Here is a 12222-nt window from a genome sequence, read left to right as displayed (position 1 = left end):
TGGTCTTTTGTTGGGCATTCCATAAGTCCATAAAGTATTGTGGCGTAGTTAAAGTCTTTGAGGTCTGCCACTTTTTCCATCAGAGGGAGCAATTTTCTCCAGAACGCTTTTGCAAAAGGACAAGTCCATAGTAGATGTTTCACTGATTCCTCCTCTTGACATCCGCTTCTTGGGCAAATGGCAGACCTCACGAGTCCTCTTCTATGTTGGAATGCCCGGCACGGAAGACATTGGTGTGCGCAGCTCCAAGCCAAATCTTTCTGTATATTAAAAAGATATTTTGCATTAATGACTTTCCATATATTCAATATTTGTTCATCATCATAGCGCTCAATGTTACATAACTCTTCATTTTTACAAAGACTTTTAATTAATTTCTTACTATTTTGTAGATCTCCCGCTTCTTTACCCCCTAAATTAAAATGAATCACTATTTTTTCTAAAATTAAATAATGCGTTGGCAGTTTAAAAGCATATGGAGATGATAAAACCGTTTCAAACCACCCAAACTTTCTCATAAAAAAACCAGTGTTATAACGCATAAAAAAGGACCAATAGTGATTTTTAAAAAGGGCATTAAAACAGAAGCAAAAAAATTTAATTAAAAGGAATCTACTAAAATCTGGAAAGTCTTTCCCACCTTTGAGCTTTGGTTTTGTTACAATTTCTCTTTTTAATTTCTCCATCTTAGAACTCCAGAAAAAAGTAAAACATGCTTTAGTGATCTTTTTTAAAATATTTACAGGGGGAGGGAAAACCAAACTCAAATACAATAAAAGAGGCAAAATGACCATTTTTATAATTAATACTTTACCCTCCATCGTTAATTTTCTCATATTCCACATACATATTTTCGTATTCACTTTCTGAGCTACCGCCTCCCAGTTATTTAGACCATTATTGGATTCACAGAAAGAAATACCTAAAATATTAATAGATTCAGTTATTGGAATAAAAACATCGTGTAAAATCATCTCCCCAATATTTAAAATACTACTCTTATTAAAATTAACCTTAAAACCAGAAGCTGTACAAAAGGATTGGATCTGTTTGAGTGAGTTTTGTAGTGATGGTGCATCTCGGCAAAGGACCGCCACATCGTCCATGTAACCCACCACTTTTGCTTCTGTTCCTTTGCTTCCAGGTAGAGGGATACCACATATTTGTCTATCTCTACGGATTGCACATAAAAGTGGCTCAAGAGCACAAATAAAAAGTAGTGGGGACAGGGGGCACCCCTGTTTTACCCCTGATTTTAAAAAAACATCTTGTGTCTTAAAACCATTTACTAAAATCTTACTTGTGCAGTCCTTATAAAACGCTTTAAGAGATAATAAAAACCTTTCTGGTATGCCCATTTTTTCTAAAACCTTAAAAAGATAAAAATGAGAAATCTGATCAAAAGCTTTTTCGAAGTCAATTGATAAAATTGCCATCTTCCCTTTTCTGTTTTTAATGTCTTCAATACAGTCTTTAACAAGGTTTAGATTGTCCCAGATACTGCGCTCAGGCACACCACATACTTGGTTTGAGTGGATTATTTTTCCTATAATTTTTTTAAGGCGGTTTGCACAAATTTTTGCCATTATTTTATAGTCACAGTTTAGTAGGGTTATAGGTCTCCAGTTTTTTAAGTCTGTCTTATCACCTTTCTTATATAATAATGAGACCTCCCCTTTTTTCCAGGATTTTAATAAAACCTTATCATTAAAAACTTCAGTAAAAACATAAAACAGATCCTCTTTTAAAATATCATAAAATTTTACATAAAACTCTATAGGAATACCGTCTGATCCAGGGACTTTTCCAATTTTAAAACTTTTTATGGTTTGTAAAATTTCTTCTTCTGTTATGTTTTGTGATAAAAATTCTTGGGAGGCGGTATCTAAAACAGATGTTATTTCTTCTAGGGAATTTTGCATTATATTTTCATCTATTGTTTTATCATTAAAAAGATTAAAATAGCAACCATGTACCTTTTCCAAAATTTTTCCCATATTTTTCTCTCCATCTATATCTTCAATTACTGTTTTTTTCTCTCTAATTTTTTAAAAAAAATATCTAGAACATTTTTCGTCTTCCTCCACATGTTTTATTCTGGAGCGGAAAATGAGCTCTTTCCCTTTTTGTTCTAGTGATTTTGTTATTTCTTCTTTCAGTATTTTAATATCTTTTTCTACTTCTAGACCATTTTCTCTAAGTTTATATAAGGTCTGTAACCGGGTATTTAAATTATTATATAATTCTAGCTTTTCTTTTGCTTTATATATGCTTTTCTTAATAAAAAAATCTTTTATTTTTTTTTTCATTTTATCCCACCAGGCACTTATAGGGACATTTACATCTTTCTTCCTCCTGCAGTTTTTATAAAATTCAATAAAATCCGATAAAATCTTAGAATCATTTAAAAGGGATACATTCATTTTCCAAGTTTTTTTCCCACATTTTTTATTAGCATTAATTTTTACACTAAAAGATAAAAATTTATGATCTGAGAAGATATTATCGTGGGTTTCACATTTATCAGGTAAAATTTGTTCTGAACCAAATATAAAATCTATTCTTGAACTGCAATTTAAATTGCTCCAGGTAAAGCCGGCTTCTACTGAACTAGTCTTGTTGCATTCTTTATAAATATCAACAAGTCTAAAATCACTTAAAATATTACTTAACATACCGGAAGTTTTGTCATAATTTCTACTTACGGCTGTAGAGCGCCGACTTTCACCCTTTAAAATACAATTAAAATCACCTGCCAAGATAAAAGGTTCAGAGGTATTAATAAATAATGGTAAAATCTCTAACATGTCAGCTCTTTCATTTTTATCTGGGGACCCATAAAAATTTAAAAATTGCCATTTTACACCATTAATAAAAGCTTTAACTAATAACATACGACCTGGTAAAATCTCTTGGATAAAATCAATTTGAACGTTTCCCTTAAAAAGTATAGCTATCCCTGCTGATCCGGTAACATTTGACCCGGACCACACTGATGGGCCACATTTCCAATCCTCTTTGTATTTTTTGTAGGATACTGTGTGAGGGATATTGCATTCCTGTAAAAAGAAGACGGAAGCCGTAAGACAAGTTAAAAAATTAAATAATGTTACTCTTCTGGTTTTTGATTTTAGACCCCTCACATTGAGGGAAATGCCCTTAAGTTCTGCCATTGGAGGAAAGTAAAAAAATTATATAAAACAGAAATCCGGAACTTACTTCCTATCCGCTGAACCGGCCAGACCACTTACGCTCGAGCTACTTCCCTCGTCCGAATTTATCGTAAGTAAGGACTCCATGGAGGAGGAACTTGACTCACCAAGACAATGACCCAACGCTACATGTGAGTAGCTTGGGAGACAACTAAGAAGAACAGCACCCTGGGTCTCCATGGGCTGGCCATTCAGATCCTTATCAGGTGGGTCCCCAGGTGGCTCCCCTGCACCCAGGGGAGGCCGACACACAGGGGAAGGTTGTGTACAAGGCAATGTACCCGAGCTCATGGAGCTGGCAAGGTCCGGCTCCCCACCGGGGTCAGCAGGGTCCGGGACCTTTGGGGGACCAACGTCCACCTCCCCACCAGGAGATGTGTCCATCTGATCCCCATCAGCCGCTCCATTCGAACCATCTTTCTTCCCTCTTTTCTTTTTATGGGGACCCACCGTAGTCCAGTTAGCCTCAGACTCAGGCCCAGGAAACCCAGTTTTTGCCTCGGGCTCGGTGTCAACCTTCTGCCGGTCTCTTTTGGTTTTACCGATCATGCCCTTTTGTTCCTTTTCCGCCTTTCTTTTAGCCTCCCTGTTGTCTTGGTGCCAACTTTTCCTCACTGCTTGGGAGTTACCCTTCATTACCTCTGAGCTTTCCTCATCACTCGAATCGCCCTCTTTGCTCGCTGAGGCTCCAGGTTGTTGTTCCTCCTCCTGAGGGGTGGTCTGACCTGTTGGTTCATTTTCGGATGTCCTGGCCTTTTCCTTCCGTCTCTGTTCGGCCTCCCAGAACCTATGTGGGCATGAAAAATAAAAATGACCAGGTTTTTGGCAGAAATTACATTTTTTATCATGAGGACATTCTTTGGTGTCATGTTCTGTACTAGCACAGTTTCTACAGGTTGCCTCACAGTCATCCTTAAAATGGCCATATTTTCCACAGTTTCTACAAAAGGGTGGCATACCAGAAAAAAAGAAGTCTCCATTTGAGGAACCTATTTTAAAACGTGCAGGAGGGAGTTTCACACCACCTGGGAAATTAGGGTCTCTTTCACATGTTACTAGAAATTTCCATTTGGACGTCCATATGTGAAACTCATTAAGTACTTTCCCTATACATTTTACACTTTTAAAGTACATTGCAAGAAAACATGTTAGTTCCACTGAAGTAACGAAAGGAGAAAATACTTTAAGGATTACCATTTTTACCTCATCCAGGACGTGCTCGATAACTAGTATTCCTTTTAGAATAGGATTGTTTTTTGCCTTTCTGGCTCTTACCAGGACATCCTGAAAAATGCCTTCCCCGGTGAAGGTGATGTCATAATCGCCACGCCTCGGATAATCCTGGATAGAGAGAATCTCGTTCTTCTGCACATGAAAGAGCCCTTCAAGCACGTCCTGGACTACGTACCGCAATTTCCTTTCATCACTTCCGCCCTCTGTGAAATGAATACGGATAGTGTTTTTAAGCCTCGCATAGTGAGGCACGAGGTTGGGGTCAACCTCCATGGTAGCGCAACAAGAAAAAGCAAATCGCAAACCTCTTGCAATCTGCGCCTTTCAGAGTTCTGTAAACAAAAACACCTGAGAGGCTGGGGGGGATCGCAACCCGTTACCCTGGGACTAAGCCCTCTCCCAATAGCAGCAGGCAGGGGAGCCCACCGAAGTGGGTCACCCTGCAAGGCCGAGGAGAGGGGTACCCGAGTACCTTCTGGACCACAGTCGCCTGTACAAGACACTTGACCGCAGCCAAAAGGCCGAGAAGCGATAACCAGAATTGGTTTCAAACTACGGAGCCACCCAAGGATCCTGAAAAGTCCATTTGTGGAGATGAGCTCCTGGACTCCCGTTAAGAAGACATGTTGTCAACCTCTAGATCCCTTACATGCCTGCACTTTTCGGCTTGCTGCTGCTGCAATCCACGCGTTTTAGATCTGCATAACTCCACCTCTTTAAACACAGCACCTTCACCCCCTGCTGTTCCCACCCGCCTCAACACCGTTGGAAGGGAGGAGAACCAATTAAGGCGGGGGGTGGGGTGGAACGAGCAGCTGTCTACCCTTAGCAGGAGGGCTCCTGATTACATACCTCTTCTGCTGCTGCTGCTGCTGGCTGTCCAGCAGCAGACTGAAGGTGGCTGCTGCTGTGCACAGGTATATAAAGGCTCAGAGCCTATTATGACACGCGCAGCCAGCGTTCCATTGCCACATTCCATCTACTGCAGGCAGGATACCTGGCTGGCTGAATGTCGCTGAGAAGCTCACAGAGACCGCCATAAGCAACAGTTTAACAGAATGCCACAGACTAATCAACCAAACTTTTTGGGTTGGGTTCTCTTTTATAGTCTGCAGGCATTAAATGAAAGAAGTCAGTGTTCCAGCAGAGGGAGACAACGTTTCAGAAAAGGCATTGTAGCAAACCAAAAAAGAAATTTTAAGCGCAGCAGAGTAACCAGCGCACATACCTGTTAGCTCAGGTGAGTTTAAAAGGCTGCTGTTGATAACAAGGGCATTTGCTAAATAGATGGTGTGTGTGCAACAATATACTGAAAGGTCAATTATATTGTGCAGCTTATCTCACCACCTGTAGTTATTTAGGTGAAAGCTCCAAAATGCTTGCCTAATATGTCTGTTTATCCAAAAGGAAGTAAAAAGGGAGAGCTAGAAAGATAGCATTGCATCACATTACATGGCAATGCAATGCACAGTTGCTGAAGTTGAACCAAAATGAGCTTGTAATCTGGCTTCTGCAACTTTGAACATGAAAAATCCAATGAGGAGAAGAAAAGCAAAGCCAAAGAGTCCATCCCAAAATCCGACAAACAAGCAAAATGAACAAAAAACATTGAATTCAATTCTTTCTGATTTTAGAAACTGCATTAAAGAAGGGGTGCACCGGTCCTGGAGATACTGCAATACCAGGTCAATGCGTGGAGTGGACAGAGCAAGCTCTTTTTCCATCTCCCTGTTCTAAAAATCCATTTAATATATGGTCCCCAGATAGGGGACGTATCAGATATTAAACTGATAAGAACAGATACTACACTTGATCTTAGCCAAAAGGCCGAGAAGCGATAACCAGAATTGGTTTCAAACTACGGAGCCACCCAAGGATCCTGAAAAGTCCATTTGTGGAGATGAGCTCCTGGACTCCCGTTAAGAAGACATGTTGTCAACCTCTAGATCCCTTACATGCCTGCACTTTTCGGCTTGCTGCTGCTGCAATCCACGCGTTTTAGATCTGCATAACTCCACCTCTTTAAACACAGCACCTTCACCCCCTGCTGTTCCCACCCGCCTCAACACCGTTGGAAGGGAGGAGAACCAATTAAGGCGGGGGGTGGGGTGGAACGAGCAGCTGTCTACCCTTAGCAGGAGGGCTCCTGATTACATACCTCTCCTGCTGCTGCTGCTGCTGGCTGTCCAGCAGCAGACTGAAGGTGGCTGCTGCTGTGCACAGGTATATAAAGGCTCAGAGCCTATTATGACATGCGCAGCCAGCGTTCCATTGCCACATTCCATCTACTGCAGGCAGGATACCTGGCTGGCTGAATGTCGCTGAGAAGCTCACAGAGACCGCCATAAGCAACAGTTTAACAGAGTGCCACAGACTAATCAACCAAACTTTTTGGGTTGGGTTCTCTTTTATAGTCTGCAGGCATTAAATGAAAGAAGTCAGTGTTCCAGCAGAGGGAGACAACGTTTCAGAAAAGGCATTGTAGCAAACCAAAAAAGAAATTTTAAGCGCAGCAGAGTAACCAGCGCACATACCTGTTAGCTCAGGTGAGTTTAAAAGGCTGCTGTTGATAACAAGGGCATTTGCTAAATAGATGGTGTGTGTGCAACAATATACTGAAAGGTCAATTATATTGTGCAGCTTATCTCACCACCTGTAGTTATTTAGGTGAAAGCTCCAAAATGCTTGCCTAATATGTCTGTTTATCCAAAAGGAAGTAAAAAGGGAGAGCTAGAAAGATAGCATTGCATCACATTACATGGCAATGCAATGCACAGTTGCTGAAGTTGAACCAAAATGAGCTTGTAATCTGGCTTCTGCAACTTTGAACATGAAAAATCCAATGAGGAGAAGAAAAGCAAAGCCAAAGAGTCCATCCCAAAATCCGACAAACAAGCAAAATGAACAAAAACCATTGAATTCAATTCTTTCTGATTTTAGAAACTGCATTAAAGAAGGGGTGCACCGGTCCTGGAGATACTGCAATACCAGGTCAATGCGTGGAGTGGACAGAGCAAGCTCTTTTTCCATCTCCCTGTTCTAAAAATCCATTTAATATATGGTCCCCAGATAGGGGACGTATCAGATATTAAACTGATAAGAACAGATACTACACTTGATCTTAGCCAAAAGGCCGAGAAGCGATAACCAGAATTGGTTTCAAACTACGGAGCCACCCAAGGATCCTGAAAAGTCCATTTGTGGAGATGAGCTCCTGGACTCCCGTTAAGAAGACATGTTGTCAACCTCTAGATCCCTTACATGCCTGCACTTTTCGGCTTGCTGCTGCTGCAATCCACGCGTTTTAGATCTGCATAACTCCACCTCTTTAAACACAGCACCTTCACCCCCTGCTGTTCCCACCCGCCTCAACACCGTTGGAAGGGAGGAGAACCAATTAAGGCGGGGGGTGGGGTGGAACGAGCAGCTGTCTACCCTTAGCAGGAGGGCTCCTGATTACATACCTCTCCTGCTGCTGCTGCTGGCTGTCCAGCAGCAGACTGAAGGTGGCTGCTGCTGTGCACAGGTATATAAAGGCTCAGAGCCTATTATGACATGCGCAGCCAGCGTTCCATTGCCACATTCCATCTACTGCAGGCAGGATACCTGGCTGGCTGAATGTCGCTGAGAAGCTCACAGAGACCGCCATAAGCAACAGTTTAACAGAATGCCACAGACTAATCAACCAAACTTTTTGGGTTGGGTTCTCTTTTATAGTCTGCAGGCATTAAATGAAAGAAGTCAGTGTTCCAGCAGAGGGAGACAACGTTTCAGAAAAGGCATTGTAGCAAACCAAAAAAGAAATTTTAAGCGCAGCAGAGTAACCAGCGCACATACCTGTTAGCTCAGGTGAGTTTAAAAGGCTGCTGTTGATAACAAGGGCATTTGCTAAATAGATGGTGTGTGTGCAACAATATACTGAAAGGTCAATTATATTGTGCAGCTTATCTCACCACCTGTAGTTATTTAGGTGAAAGCTCCAAAATGCTTGCCTAATATGTCTGTTTATCCAAAAGGAAGTAAAAAGGGAGAGCTAGAAAGATAGCATTGCATCACATTACATGGCAATGCAATGCACAGTTGCTGAAGTTGAACCAAAATGAGCTTGTAATCTGGCTTCTGCAACTTTGAACATGAAAAATCCAATGAGGAGAAGAAAAGCAAAGCCAAAGAGTCCATCCCAAAATCCGACAAACAAGCAAAATGAACAAAAAACATTGAATTCAATTCTTTCTGATTTTAGAAACTGCATTAAAGAAGGGGTGCACCGGTCCTGGAGATACTGCAATACCAGGTCAATGCGTGGAGTGGACAGAGCAAGCTCTTTTTCCATCTCCCTGTTCTAAAAATCCATTTAATATATGGTCCCCAGATAGGGGACGTATCAGATATTAAACTGATAAGAACAGATACTACACTTGATCTTAGCCAAAAGGCCGAGAAGCGATAACCAGAATTGGTTTCAAACTACGGAGCCACCCAAGGATCCTGAAAAGTCCATTTGTGGAGATGAGCTCCTGGACTCCCGTTAAGAAGACATGTTGTCAACCTCTAGATCCCTTACATGCCTGCACTTTTCGGCTTGCTGCTGCTGCAATCCACGCGTTTTAGATCTGCATAACTCCACCTCTTTAAACACAGCACCTTCACCCTCTGCTGTTCCCACCCGCCTCAACACCGTTGGAAGGGAGGAGAACCAATTAAGGCGGGGGGTGGGGTGGAACGAGCAGCTGTCTACCCTTAGCAGGAGGGCTCCTGATTACATACCTCTCCTGCTGCTGCTGCTGCTGGCTGTCCAGCAGCAGACTGAAGGTGGCTGCTGCTGTGCACAGGTATATAAAGGCTCAGAGCCTATTATGACACGCGCAGCCAGCGTTCCATTGCCACATTCCATCTACTGCAGGCAGGATACCTGGCTGGCTGAATGTCGCTGAGAAGCTCACAGAGACCGCCATAAGCAACAGTTTAACAGAATGCCACAGACTAATCAACCAAACTTTTTGGGTTGGGTTCTCTTTTATAGTCTGCAGGCATTAAATGAAAGAAGTCAGTGTTCCAGCAGAGGGAGACAACGTTTCAGAAAAGGCATTGTAGCAAACCAAAAAAGAAATTTTAAGCGCAGCAGAGTAACCAGCGCACATACCTGTTAGCTCAGGTGAGTTTAAAAGGCTGCTGTTGATAACAAGGGCATTTGCTAAATAGATGGTGTGTGTGCAACAATATACTGAAAGGTCAATTATATTGTGCAGCTTATCTCACCACCTGTAGTTATTTAGGTGAAAGCTCCAAAATGCTTGCCTAATATGTCTGTTTATCCAAAAGAAAGTGAAAAGGGAGAGCTAGAAAGATAGCATTGCATCACATTACATGGCAATGCAATGCACAGTTGCTGAAGTTGAACCAAAATGAGCTTGTAATCTGGCTTCTGCAACTTTGAACATGAAAAATCCAATGAGGAGAAGAAAAGCAAAGCCAAAGAGTCCATCCCAAAATCCGACAAACAAGCAAAATGAACAAAAAACATTGAATTCAATTCTTTCTGATTTTAGAAACTGCATTAAAGAAGGGGTGCACCGGTCCTGGAGATACTGCAATACCAGGTCAATGCGTGGAGTGGACAGAGCAAGCTCTTTTTCCATCTCCCTGTTCTAAAAATCCATTTAATATATGGTCCCCAGATAGGGGACGTATCAGATATTAAACTGATAAGAACAGATTTTTTTTTTAATTTGGCTATCCCCCACATGGGGATAAAAACCGTTTATTTAAAATTTAACAAATTACAGAAATAAAACCATTACATCCACATTACACTTTCGGGACTTCAAAGAAAAATAAAAATTCCATCACAGCAAATTTTACAAGACTTCAAATATTCCATAGGTTAAAAAGCCATTTGCCTGCCAACGTTACATTCTTTTTCCTGTCCAATAAATAGTATATGTACATTTCACTTTTACAAAAGGCTAAAACATCATCTACTGGTAACATTTCATGTTTAAAAACAGCAATATTTCTAGCATTCCAGAGCGCTATCTTGGCACAATTCACTATCTTCCACGCCATTATTTTTTGGTCCATTGTTGGGCATTCCAGAAGACCATATAACACTGATGCAAAATTAAAGTCCTTGAGGTCCACCATTTTCTCCAGCAGGGGGATTAGTCTTCTCCAGAACTCTTTAGCAAAAGCACAAGTCCATAAAAGATGCTTCACTGTCTCTTCTTCTTGACAACCTTCTCTTGGGCAGATGGCAGACCTCACAAAACCTCTTCTGTACTGGAATGCCCGGCAAGGAAGACAGTGGTGTGCGCAGCTCCAAGACATGTCTTTCTGTACATTAAAAAGATAAGGGGCGTTAATCGTTTTCCATATGTGTACAGTTTTGTCATCATCATAACGTTCAATATCACACAACGTCACATCAGTACTAATTTGTTTGAGTAGTGTCTTGCTGTTACATAGATCCCCTGTCTGTTTCTTAGTCAAATTAAAATCAAGAATAATTTTCTTTAAAATCTCATAATGTGCAGGTAGGTTAAAAGCATAAGGAGAGGATAAAACTGTTTCAAACCAACCAAACCTTCTCATGAGAAAACCAGTGTTAAAACGCATAAAATAGGAAAGGTAATTATCTTTAAAAAGGGTTTTAAAACAGAAACAGAAAAAATGTATTAAAAGAAACTTATCTAAAACAGGGAAATCTTTCCCACCTTTAACCTTTGGCTTTGTCACAATTTCTCTTTTGAGTTTCTCCATTTTTGAGCCCCAAAAAAAGGTAAAACATACTTTTGTAATTCGTTTCAACAAATTTGTAGGAGGGGGGAACACCAAACTAAGATATAACAGGATAGGTAATATCACCATTTTTACAATCAGAACTTTACCTTCCATTGACAGCTTTCTCATATTCCACATGCAGATTTTCTGATTAATTTTCTGTGCTGCCGCATCCCAGCTATTAAAACCATTATTAGATTCATTAAAAGAAACACCTAAAATAGTAATGGAATCTGTAACTGCAATTGGTACATCATGTAAACTCATTCCCCCGACATTTAAAATATTACATTTAGTAAGATTAATTTTAAAACCGGAAACTGTACAAAAAGACTGAATTTGGCTTATCGTTTTTTGTATTGAAGGTACATCACATCCAAACACGGCTACATCATCCATATAGCTTACAACTTTAACTTGTAGACCGTTCCCTCCGGGTAAGGGTACTCCACATATTTGCTTATCCCGGCGTATTGTACATAAAAGGGGTTCTATAGCACATATAAAAAGCAGGGGGGACAAAGGGCAACCCTGCTTCACCCCTGATTTTAAAACTACCTCTTTTGTTTTAAAACCATTAACTAAAATCTTACTCGTACAATCATTATAAAAAGCTTTAAGAGACAATAAAAACCCACCCGGAATGCCCATTTTTTCTAAAACTTTAAAAAGATAAAAATGAGACACGCGGTCAAAAGCTTTCTCAAAATCCACCGCTAGGATTGACATCTTTGTCTTTCTGGTTTTTACATCTTCAATACAATCTTTCACCAGGTTTAAATTGTCCCAGATACTACGGCCAGGTACCCCGCATACCTGATTTGCATGAATTACTTTATGTATCACCTTTTTCAACCGATTTGCACAGATCTTAGCCATAATTTTGTAATCACTATTTAAAAGAGTTATCGGCCTCCAGTTTTTAAGATCCGTTTTGTCACCTTTTTTGTATAGTAGTGATACCTCACCTTTCTTCCATGAGTTGAGTAAAACCTTA

General features: G+C 40.6%; 4 non-coding genes across 4 annotated transcripts; all 4 read right to left on the bottom strand.

Moving 5' to 3' along the window:
• Positions 1-6093: 6093 nt before the first annotated feature.
• On the bottom strand, positions 6094-6284 carry LOC141208039 (U2 spliceosomal RNA). Its single transcript, XR_012278309.1, has one exon. It is a non-coding gene; the product is annotated as a U2 spliceosomal RNA (small nuclear RNA).
• Positions 6285-7399: 1115 nt separating this feature from the next.
• Positions 7400-7590, bottom strand: LOC141208038 (U2 spliceosomal RNA). Its single transcript, XR_012278308.1, has one exon. It is a non-coding gene; the product is annotated as a U2 spliceosomal RNA (small nuclear RNA).
• Positions 7591-8702: 1112 nt separating this feature from the next.
• LOC141208037 (U2 spliceosomal RNA) lies at positions 8703-8893 on the bottom strand. Its single transcript, XR_012278307.1, has one exon. It is a non-coding gene; the product is annotated as a U2 spliceosomal RNA (small nuclear RNA).
• A 1115-nt stretch (positions 8894-10008) lies between these two features.
• LOC141208154 (U2 spliceosomal RNA) lies at positions 10009-10206 on the bottom strand. Its single transcript, XR_012278420.1, has one exon. It is a non-coding gene; the product is annotated as a U2 spliceosomal RNA (small nuclear RNA).
• Between the last annotated feature and the right edge of the window lie 2016 nt (positions 10207-12222).

Source organism: Phyllobates terribilis, unplaced genomic scaffold, assembly GCF_046119375.1.
Source record: "Phyllobates terribilis strain yellow unplaced genomic scaffold, ASM4611937v1 Scaffold_168__1_contigs__length_4147262, whole genome shotgun sequence".
Lineage (NCBI taxonomy): Eukaryota > Metazoa > Chordata > Amphibia > Anura > Dendrobatidae > Phyllobates > Phyllobates terribilis.
Note: the sequence above shows the minus strand (reverse complement) of the source record. Positions and strands in the feature narration are given on the sequence as shown.